Genomic DNA, 12,221 nt, shown 5'->3' with positions numbered 1-12,221 from the left:
TTGCGATACACCGGGACACAGACAGTGCCTTAAGTGACACAAAGGAACCAGAATGTGTCATTGGTGAGACATGAGTGGGGTGCGCTCTATTCTCCCCATGCTCGTCCTGTGAGTGGAAAGCGTCTCCAGGGTTAGAGGGTGGGGCCAGGGGCATGTGAGCAGAGAAGAGCAGTTGTAACCATTCCATTTTTACCCCCCCCCCTCCCTTGTTGTTTTCCAGTTCAATGAAATAATCTGGCCGCATGCACCCCCGTCTGACTGACTAAAACCTTGTCTGGGTCACCCGGCCCATGCTTAGCCTGTTGCTTATTGTGTGTTCAGAGACCGAGGTATGGGGCGTACAATTAGACACACAGATGGCTGTTGTGTCTTTGCCATGCTCTGGTATTGATCTTCTCCTCGGGAAAAGATCTGTGTGTTCCTACGCTGAATTTTCTGTTCGGCGAGTGCATTGTAATTGAAAACCAAAAGGCAACATTTGCACAGCAAAGTGCCTCCCACTTATTCTAGCTGTAAATCACAGAGAAAAGCAAGAAGGGGTACTTTGATCACATTTACTATTCTCTTTCGAGGCTCTATCTGTTACTGTAAGCCTAAACCGATTATCGAAAAACAAATACAAAGATATTTGGGGAACTGTATCACCAAGTTTGTCCAAAAACAAGGAAATAAAACCTCAATGTGAAAGTAAATATTTAATATCAACAAAATTCATTCATCAAGTGTACTTTCATTAATTATGTGAAACAATTTTTTTTTAGCATTCATTACAATGCATCACATCGCATTTAAAACAGTTGTACCCTAAAGTAGTTATTTTTTTAATGTTATTATTATAACAAAAAACATAAACCTCTGCTGTTTATTCCCATTGTAATATTAATGTGAGAATATCTCTAGTCTACAGAACATGCACTGAAAATAATACTAAGCATTTAAAAAGTTTCAATTTACATTTTTATTTTAATTATTCAGGTTATATATATTGATACCATTGGTGATTATGAAATATATATACGCTTTTCTCAAAAACAAACAAAAAATAAGCCAATAAGATTCCTCATCCTTGAATACATTCAATTGATGCTCATGTTAATAGTTGTTTTCCTCTGTCACATTAGCACATGCAGTAGTCTAAAAGTACACTAGGCTACTATTGTTTTCGTAATTACAACAAACATCGATATCTATTAATGTCCAATAATAAGTTTCTGTTTGTGCCAGCTTGTAAGCTGACGTCACTTTGGTTCCTTGAAGTGGAGCTGAATAAACCTTGAGAAGAGTCTCCTTCAATCTGCTGTTAGTAACTAACACACACACTCACTCACGCCGAGACTCAATTACTGCCCAATTCCCTTCTTTATCATCTGTTTACCGGCCACTTTCAAAACGAAATCGAAAAGGAAAAGAGACAAGAAGGCTAGACGAAGTATTACTTGAAACAAAATCGCGTTGGAAATAAGTATTAGTATCGAAACTAAAGGTAAGTGTGCTCTTATTTCAAGGTGGGGGTAGAGACGTTCTGTTATATCATAGTCATACAACAAGCGATGTAGATGGCTTGATTTCTTTCGCGAGGCGATCTGTAGTTTCTTTGCTTACTGCGTGTGTCTCTCAATCGTCAATTGCAGATTGATAGAAACTTATCAAATGGATACAATGTTATTCTAAGCAATCGGCATGTGCGCCTTTAATGCAGGGTAAAATAATAGGCTACCTAAAAGTTTTTTCTCTTGATTAAACGAAGTGTTTTGTCGATGTTCAGATCAAGCTAGTTGTGACCTGATAGTCGGAATCGTCTTTGTGTCCTCTCGTGCGGTTTAATTAAACGGTTCTATTTTTTAAATGGAAAACCGTTTTAATAAGTTTGGAATGAAAACTTTGTTGAAGATAGCTGCTGTTATTAATCACAGTTATATATAAGAACTATTTGTAGTGCAAATGTAAAGAAACGATGTGGGAGTCAATGAAGGTAGGGAGCACAAGCTACCTTTGGTCTATTTAGCTGTCCGTTTACAGACAGGGCAACATCCAGCCAGCTAATAGTTATTCAATGCGAAAATAAAATAATTAGTAAGCATAAACATAAATACCCACTTTAGAAATATAACGGATTGCAATATGATTTGTCAGACAAAATACCTCTGATGAGTAAAATCTGTTTGATGTTTTAGTCGAGTTCGAGGCTTTTTTGTTTTACAACTGGCTAACGCTATCTTTTTTGCTTCCTCAAACGAGAAGCAGCTGCTGCTTGGCGGAGTTGTTGAAATTTATCCCTTTGTGTATATTACAATATCCTCCATTTTTCTGCCCTTCCAAACAACAAGCCTTTCGCCATCTTGGTTGATTTAAATTCCCTAAGCACCTCACTCTTGAAGGAATCGTATCCATGTTTTACATTGAGAAAGTTTAGCTTGACTCGGAAAGACATTTTACTGGTAGACGATGACGTCATGTGAAGTTTTAAGAAAAATGTAGCCAACATTATGATTGGATGAATCCGCTTGTAGCAATTTGGTGTTACGTTCGAAGATGAGTGGTATTCGCCAACGATGTTACAGTATTATACGGTGTTGCAATAATCGGATTATATGGTTTTAAAAGTGCTAAATACCCAATGTGTGGAACGTTTTTAATTACGTAGGACAGGTGGAAAAATAATGAAAACTGCCTTTTCATCATCGATTTTTCCCCACACTTGAACCGTTTATAGTTTACTGAATTACACTTTAATTATGATGTTAGGCTATTTGTTACAACAGTTTGTCCACTTTCGAACCCAGATATTGGGGAGTAGACTACAGCGTAATTTTATTTTATAATAAATACACAATATGCAAATGATGTTCCACGATAGCCCAAGTCTATTATCCTATTTAGTTGTTTTTGCATCTGATGAACTGTAGTCTAGGATCAAGTGCAAACATCAATCCTTTGTGAATATGCGCAAATGGTAATTTGTAGTCAGTGATATTATTATCAGTATGTTTTTTTCTATCCCTTCTTCTGTATCTTGCTTAAGCATACCCCTCCTTGCAATGTGTGAGTCGTTGACACTTGTTTACCAGTAAAAGGCAAAGATAATGGGCCTGGGCCGTAATGTTAACTGTACATGATTGTAGGCCTGGGCCTGTGTCATGGCATAAGCAGTACGCACCAATGAACAACATGTAGCCTAGTCATTGTCAACAGTATCATCATTTTAAAGCTGATTTATCAAGTTGTTACGAGAGTAGTATGTGTGAGTTTTGTTTTTTATACCATGTTATCACTAGTACTTAATTTGGGCCAGAGCTTGTTAGAGGTAAGAACTGGCACCTTAGATGTTCTCCTGTTTGAGCTCCTGTTCCTCTAATAGATTAGCTATCTTAAAAGTATTGTTGAGCTCCTGCATCAAATATAAACTGAAGATGCACCCAAAATGACTACCAGCACGTATTTCAGTCCAATTCAAGCACTTGTTCTAATGTGGGTTTAGTGCTATTTTGTGGCAATTCCTAGGTATTATATTGGAAGGACAAACTTTGGATGAAGGAAAGGCTATATCCTTCAAAGTGTCAAACGTGAAGTACCAAACCATCTCATTTACTTCAAATCTCTCTTGTCACACCAGAGATTATTCGCTCATGACCATTTTTCGGGTGAGCATCCATTTATCATATCCCCGGTGTGACAGTCTTTAAAGTCTCAGTTGTTGTGTCAAGCAGTTGTTGTACAAAAAAATAAAAAATAATGGTTTGTGATAGGGAATGTAATAATTTCACTTCCCACCCCCTTTGTTTTGCTGCAAAACTGAAGTGCACAGGAGCAGATGTTTAGCCAAACATCCATGCTGAGGGAGGCGCGAGGCCTTTTTCCTTCTGGGAATCGTTCCCTCCTATCCTCTCCCTGTGTTCAGGCATCGACATGACAGCTGCTTGATTTCATGGAGCTGCTAAGAAGCCATTAGTGGTATCAGTGAATTGAAACGGAACAGTCTCTCCCAGTTTTCCACTGCTATTACAAATGTCTATTGTTTGCTTCTTTGTGTGTGTGTGTGTGTGTATTCAGCTGAACACACAGACAGCAGAACAGAGAAGAGGAGCACTAATATACTTGTGTTGCTGTGTGTTTCTCCTTAATGCGAGTGAGAGAGAACAAATCTGTCAGGGCTTGTTTGTGATGTTGGTTTGAAATGAAAGCACACTGTGCCACTTCAAGCACACTCAAATCAAGGATGTTTCCATGCCTGGCCAAGAGAATAATAATAAAAAAAAATCTGACTCCCCCCACACACACACAGAATGTTGTTTTCTTTGCCAGGAGATAAAAAGGACTTCCGCTTGACTTGAACATTCAGGAATTAAAGATAGACATGTTTAAGCCCTATTTGCATGTCTACCCAGCGCTGCACCAAATGGTTGCTATTGACTAAGCTGATTAGGAAAAATTAGCTTTACGATCCCTGTGTCTGGGGGTGCTGAAACTGACAAAACTTGGACACCTCTTTACAGACAATCCCATATGCACACACAAGTCTGCTGTGTCTAATCCTGCACTATTGAATTTGGGGGCTAACAACGTAAGAGGGACTGTGCCAACTATGTTATCTATGTGTATTTATTTTTTGTCTTTTTTTGCCATGAGGTGAGGACGATAATCCAGACGGGAGTGGAATGGTTTAGGCCCGTCCCGTCACTCTCCGAATTCATCTTAAAGGCAATGCACATACGTATCTATCCCAGAATGCACTTGGTTTGATTAGGCTGCTGTTTACCTGTACTGCTCCTCCGCGTGTCAGTGTCAAAGGTAGCCAAGTAGTTGTTTCCCTTCATTGTTCTGGAGAAACATTGTAATAATTTGTTTATAGCTGTCTCCGTAGAAACACAGACCTCCTTTGAAACTGTTTGCTTCTGGCATTGATTGTCTTGTCTATGTTGTTTTGTACACACAGATTGATTAGCTTATGTACACCGATCTTATGTGTGGAAATGGAACAGTTGGGGACAGTTAGGTAGAATCTCAGCACCATGGTGGTGCGTGTTCCTCACACTCTGATTCATGTAAAGTTTCCGACTGTAAAGAGGAAGTAGATCTGTTTTGTGTTATGTGCAATTAATCAACTTGAACCCAATTTACTAAAGCTGGATTGTCACTGAATCATCCAAGTGTGTTCCCTTCAAGCTTTCACACACACGTGAACAAGTACGCAGACACGCACATACACAAACATACACACACTCACACGTACGCACATACCAATCCTATTAAAAGAGAGAGGCTTCCATAAAATGTGTGGTAACGGCCTATAGGGTTGCTGGAATTGGCTTAAAATCCAACATGTCTAATTAGGCTAATACAGATTATTGTTGTCAGTTATTGAACAGTTGTTACAGAACATGATACATGGTACAGATCTGGGTTGGCCTCATCCTAACGTTTGTGTTGTTTTTTTAGCAGTTGACACTCATTAGCACGAATGGTGACTGGAGCCTCTGGGTTAATGCTAGCAGTTGTTGTGGCGGGATTTGTCGCTGCTTCGATGACCTACCTTCCGTTTGCTATTCCAGTCACACCGTACATTAACCTGACCTACGTTACACAAACATCCATTTTACACCGGCCTCACGGTTTCTAATGCGGGAGATTCATGCGGGCAGTTATTTAAGGGCGTAGTTTGGTCTTCTTTTACATGATACAGTTTGTGACTTAACCTGGATGTCTGTGTGAGGGTGGGCAATATAGCTTGCCGGTATCTTTACAGTGATCTGGATGGTTTTCACACATTCAAACCATTCATGTGATGTCTGGCTTTCTCAGACTCCAAATACCGTGCATACAACCAGGCCTCACGGAGTGCACTGTGTTTATGGAATAGGCTAGCCAAGACACAGAGAAGCCATGTTTGTGAGGAACGGGGCCGATTAGCTGCGTACGCCTATTTGTTGTCCGTCCCCTGGGCTTCTTCTATTTATCATTCAATGTGAGAATTTCCTTGATGGGACTCAAGGTTATTTTTCCACTGGCAGTCTGTCGGGACGTGTGTTGTTCCGCTGGCAAGGTGAAGAGGTTGATTTCTCCCTCAAGTAACGCCTCATTCTCAGAGTCTTTGAGCTCCGCAGGAAGTCTCCAAAGGAATAGGTTGCGGTCGTTTGTCTGTCTGTCGATTTTTATTCTCCTTCATATCATAAAACTGGTTGGTTTTCTCACAACAGTCACAAAGGGTGCTTGGAAGCAAGGACAAACATCTTTAATAGCAGCTGTAGGCAACTGATGATAGTAGCCCAGTATTTGGCCCTTCATTTTGTTATGGTTTCATCCATTTGCCCCCGAGTTGGCAGACGTCAATCTAAGATGCTGAGGATCTGATGGAGGCTACAAGCATCGGTTGGGCTAACCGAGCCAACCTTAGGCTGCCATTAAAGAAGGCTATCCTTTATTCAACACGTCTTTCCGTTCAGTTAGACCAGTTATGAGTAGTTCTTGACGCCAGACACGCCGTTTGTATTGCATGACAACAGGCAACAAACGAGTCAGGTGAAGTCCAGCTCTGCTTAATGTGAGCCCTTCGGAGTGGGTTTCAAGGCCGACGCTTAGCGACGACATCTGCTTACGTATGCATAAGGCAGTGTGCAATGGACGGATCCATGCAGCGTAGACACCGCTAGAAAAGGGCTTGTTTTTTAGTTGTCTTCTTGAGCCTGTCGGCCATCCTTTTCTTTTAGCCCTCCGGGAGATTGTCATATTGCCTGTGAGTACCGTGGCTGGAATGCTTCAGTGACCCCCCCCCCCCCCCGACTGTGATAATGGGGACAACGTTAGAAATACCAATAGTAGTAGCCTTTAGCCTGGCCCGGGTCTGTTTGGTTTGCTTATCACACTTTTACATTCCCAACCAAAATAGCATACAGCACGGCTCCCTCCTCTGACGTTTCCGCGGTATCTCTCACATGTTAGGAATTCTGAAGTGCCAAAGGACGACGTTGGCATTGCGAATGGGAATAGCCTAACATTTGGATGAGGGAATGGGAATTCAGTTTTTTTTTTTTTTTATGTTACAGTGGTACCGGTCAGTGTGGTTCGTCACACTGAGACAGCTGCTACCAGGAGGCGCAGCGCGGAGAAGGCCCTCGGTGGCCGTTAAAAGGAAACACACACACATGGACGCGCGCACGGTGACGTGCATGTACGCACATGCTCTGAGATTGCGCCTCAACAACCCCCTTTTATTTATTGATCCTCCAGCATTTAAAATCTGGTCACTGCTGCCACAAAGGCTTTTCATTTTAGCTGTGCTGGCAAAGACTGCTGCAGCCCAGCCAGAATTTTTAATATTTAATTTTAACTGAGCGCCACAAGACCTGACAAGGTTGTGGAGGGATGGGGGAAAAAAAGACAGGAATCTGTTCAGTGTGGAAATAGACTGGTTTGTGTTGGTCAGCAGTACAGCCATACTTTGTAAAATGGGTTACTTGCATTTGACCGAGAACATAAGTCCAGAGACTAGACCTCAGGCGTCAGGACTGATATGCCTACATAAGTAGCATTTGACTGAAGCTGCTTTTCAGAAAAATTAAATGGCTGAAATGCAAAACACTCAGATATTGTCTTTCACTCATTTAGTAGGTGTAGCCGAAACTGCAACCTTTGCATGTTTGGATGACTTTCCTGACTCAGTTGCAAAGTCTGTCTCAACCTACCTTGTAAAAGAGCTGTTGCCTAAACATGTTCCTTTATTGGATTACTCATTACTGGACCCGGAGCTAGTCGCCTGTTTTTAGAACTACAGGTCAGAGTGGGAACTTCACCTATGTAGGGAAGGAGTCACGTAATCTACACTAGCCTGAGTCCATGCAGACGCCCTGCACAGTTATTCTGGGAGTGGACGGATTATGTCTGATTGTTTGATGTTCTACAATCTGTTCTACATCAGGATTCCTCCGTTATTTCTCCAACACGTGTGCAGTAACTAAAAGACACTTGACATACTGAGAATCACATAGCCTGGTAACGCACATGGTCTTTCAGATCTCATTCTCTTCCAAAGATAGCCTGGACTGAGATCTGCTCTTGTCTCAACTGGCGGGAATTGAAACGATGAAACAGAGACAGGAACAGTTCCTCTGTCCCTCCGCGCTCCTCGGTCCGCCCCAGAGTGGCTGTTGTTGTTCCCGGCCGCCATGAAAGGATAGCTGCCTTGTGCCATTGTCTGGTTCTCTAAACGATGACTCTGAGAGACAGCTGTAACGTGAGACGCCCCTGCCCAAGCAGGGGATCGGAGGGCGGACGGGGAGAGGCCTTTATCTCAGGCTGGGGGCCACTGACCTCTCCTAGCTCTGAGAGCAGTGTCTGTAGTTAGCACGCTGTCCTCCTCCCCCACTAAATGAAACTTAGAGTAAAACTCCAGAATAGCATCCTTGGTTCTGGTTTCAGTCTAGCGGGCCCTGTTAGTGGGCCCTTGCAGAACCGGTGATGTGTGGTGTGCTGTCATTTGCACTACTGAGCCTGTTGACATTGTGTGTGTGTGTGTGTGTGTGTGTTTGCCTATGTGGCAAGGCTATCTTTCTGTGTGCGGGTGTGCTTGTGTGTTTATATTTGTGTGTGTCTGTGTTATGTTTGTGCAAAGATGGAAACATCCACACATCCCGTTGGCCTCCAGGCTATGACGGCTAAATCCTGTGTGAGAGCTCCCGCGTGTAATCCAAACATTTAGAGCTAATTTAAGCATAGAGTAGGAGCAGCATCCTTTAGGAAACAACAGCTCTGTGTGTGTGTGTGAGTGTGAGTCCTCTTTACACTTGGGGGGAGGCACACAATCACTCACCTGTCAGAGCTCACACACACACACACATACACATGCAGACGAACACACACAGGTACACACAGACACACACACCTCCCTGAGGGATTGACAGGATTGGGTCTTTATTGACTACCTGATGGAGACAGGCGCTTCATTTAATGGAAACTCTAACCACAGTAACACAGGAATCAAGGCTAGCATCTCTCATCTTTCCCGTGTGCTTTGTAACGGCCGGAACGCAAGCAGGAGCCCTGCTGATCAGCTCAGATTCAAAGTTCTATTCGGGATAATATTCCGTGCGGAGGCTGCGCTAGGGCTAACAAAGGAAGAGGACAGAGAGAGGAGGATTGTGGGTTGGTTGGCAGGTCGACCGGAGGGAGGGAGAGGGCAGCGGGTGGGAGAGGCGTGACAGCTGCGTCGGCGGCTGCAGCTAGTGACCTTCACGCGTCATCTTGGTGGATCGTCAAGGCTGCTGTGATGACACTGAGCCATGATTGAGCTCCTCTCGCCTCTGCCCTGTCGGAGATGCTGCATACCCTCAGACAGACGGACAGACGGACCGAGAAAGAGTGTGTGAGAGAGAGAGTGAGAGAGAGAGTGAGTGAGGGAGATGAGCGGGTACAGGTTGCCTGTAGGCACAGATATAGGATCGATTTATTTCTGAATTGTTTCCAAAACTATTGGGGGGGGGGGCTTGAACTTATATCCTTCTCCTAATTCCTCTGGTTACGCTGTGTTGCTGGTCAGTGTGTGTCTGGTTAGGCTAATTTGGGTAGCCAAGTATCACTCTTATCAATCTCCCACAGTAGTGAACATGGGCTGCGTTCAGTCCGAAGACACGTAGTTACGTCAGGGTGTCTTGAGCTGAGGCCAGAGGCAGGATTGTCCAATTAGCCGGTGAATGATAGCCCAGCAGGCTGAGGAAGGGAGGCTGAGAAAAGCTCCCCTCAGATTCATCAGGATGCTATCTGCTGAATGAATGGTCTCCTTGGACTCCATATTGGGAGAAGCCTTACCAGAGCTGAATCATAAATGGCACACAAACACACACGATCACACGTACACCTCACAAAAACACACACGATCACACGTACACTCACACACACACATATACACTACACACACGCACACACATATACATTACACACACAGACACAGTCACACATACACTACACTACACCCAGACACACACAATAACACATACGCTACACACACACCCACACACAATCACAAAAAAAGCTACTCACACACGCTACACACACACACATGCTACACACACGCTACACACACACACACACACACACACAATCACACACACACTACACACACACATTTGCCCATGCACTAACACAAACAAATACACATAAGGTGTCTGTTGGATGATATGAGTTTCTCATGTGTCCTATTTGTTAAGTCCCGCCCAAATCACCTGTGTTGATATGTTTGTCACCTCAGACGATTCGTGTGCTTTATGTGGCGTGTCAGGGAAACCCATCCCCCAGCACAGTAATATGGCTGGCTCAATAGGACACACAGAGAGTATCTTCTGAATAAGATGAGAGGATGTGAAGTCAGGCAAACGTTTTCACCCCTCCCCACCCCATCCTCTTCTTTGCACAGACCCTCTCTTCTCACCACAGATTCCATTTTGTCAGCTTTCAGCTCCAGATCATGTAACGATAAAAGATGCTGCCCCGCAGTTAAACAGTGCCAGTAAATCACAGGCAGAAGAAAGGAGGGAGACAGAGAGAAAGAGAAAAACGGGGGGATGGAGAAAGAGAGAGAGCGAGGCTCTTTGTGTACTGGCATTGTGTTATGGAGAGATGAATCACTGCTATTTAGGGATCAGTTTCCTGCAACTGATTGTGTGACGACTCAGTGGCAGATAGATTGTCAGGACTTGCCTGTTTTGTTCCGGAGGTTCCAGAAAAATGTCTGTGGCCAATTCACAGTCAGTGCCCTCCTCCCTCCCTGGCCTACGGTGTTTCAGAGGAACCAGCAGAATAATGAGACAACCACCTTTCATTTTCATTTAGCATGGCTGGCACTGAATGGCTCTTCATGAACCAATGCTAAAGTCGCTGCCTACAAACCCCAAGGTATTCGCTCAAATGGGACAGTTCTTCCTCCAGGAACACCTGACGTCCGGGTTCGCAGGTCCTTGGTATTGCGACGCCCTGTCCTGCAGTATTTGGGCATGTTGATGTACCCCTCCAGGTTTGCGGACATCTCCGGTCTGGGATTGCTCAGGACCGGTTCTGAGTATATAGCTGGAAGACGGCTCCCGGAGGTGTTCCCTAATGATTTTCCCCGAACGTCGGTTTTAGCTGTGGCCTCCGTAGCAACGGGCAGGTCAGTGTGTGTCACGAATGCCCAGACGGCCGCAAACGTGATTGGGTATGAAGACGGACATCTCGCTACTGCCGTTATGGCACTCTTGGGCCGGTCGTTTCAACATTGCACCCTCTCTGAGCGAGCAGCCTTTAATCATTCCCCCTAATTAGGCCTCTATGAAGACGCATAAGACGGATTCTCGCGGTCGGCCGGCGCAGTGTGTTATCACCATGGATATGTGTAATCAAGGTGATCTAGTGTGTGTGAGTGGGATGGCCAGATCCGTAGATAAGGGGGAGGAACGAATAATCGCTAGATCACTGCTGTTGTTGTAGCAATGTGCAGTCCTTTATTTCCTTGGGGCATTTCTTTGGCCACAATGGCAGGTGTTTCTCCCAGTGTGGTATCTGTGTGTGTGTTTGCCCAGTGTCCGGGTTACCGTGGTAGCGCCGTGACTCCAGTGGCCTGGCTGGAAGACCATGCCCAGGCTGTCTCCATGCCTGTCAGTCACATAGGCTGAGGAAACCGCCCTCTCCAACTGCTCCTCCACCGTCCAGGAAGGCAGGCTTTAGAGACAGCGTAGCACTGAGGGGCGTGAGAACACTGGAAAAGGCTTGGTTCTCTCAAGGCAAGAACCATCTTGTGTTTTGGGAAAATATCCTTCTCCCTCACACTAAAAGCCCTGATGTCTGGCTTTCATTCTAACAGGTTTAGCAGGAAAGAGCTGTGAGTGTGTGTGTGATGTGGTGTGTTTGTGTTTGCAGGCCTGCTGTGCCTGGTGAGAGAGTCTGTGTGTGTAATGAATGTGTGTGTGTGTGTGTGTGTGAGAGACAGATCTGCGTACATGCTCAGTGGCAGCTCCTAGCTGGCTTCAAACGTCATTTTCTTTTGTTTCCTTTCATCTGTCAGTTGACCACAACAGAGCAGAGGGCTTTGATATCGATGTATGCCGTAAATGAATTAGGCATTCCCCTCAGGGCCCAAACTTGACATCCTTAACATTTTGATTACATTTTAAATGAAAGGTATAAATGTATAAATGAAAGGTATCATGCCAGAAGAGTAATCAATGGGTTAAATAGATAGAACTGATTGTGGCTATATT

General features: G+C 44.2%; 1 protein-coding gene across 2 annotated transcripts in view; it reads left to right on the top strand.

Annotated features, from left to right (window-relative positions):
• Positions 1-1,202: 1,202 nt before the first annotated feature.
• baz2ba (bromodomain adjacent to zinc finger domain, 2Ba) overlaps positions 1,203-12,221 on the top strand; it is a 65,644-nt gene continuing 54,625 nt past the window's right edge. Inside the window, exon 1 of one of the 2 annotated variants that reach the window (XM_029116826.2) lies at positions 1,203-1,483. The gene's annotated coding sequence lies outside the window, so the exon portion shown is untranslated. Of the gene's footprint in view, positions 1,484-1,817; positions 1,973-12,221 lie in introns of those variants that run through there. The other variant, XM_029116827.2, reaches the window with a different exon arrangement.

The sequence above is a fragment of the Esox lucius genome, chromosome 22 (assembly GCF_011004845.1).
Source record: "Esox lucius isolate fEsoLuc1 chromosome 22, fEsoLuc1.pri, whole genome shotgun sequence".
Taxonomy (NCBI): domain Eukaryota; kingdom Metazoa; phylum Chordata; class Actinopteri; order Esociformes; family Esocidae; genus Esox; species Esox lucius.
Note: the sequence above shows the minus strand (reverse complement) of the source record. Positions and strands in the feature narration are given on the sequence as shown.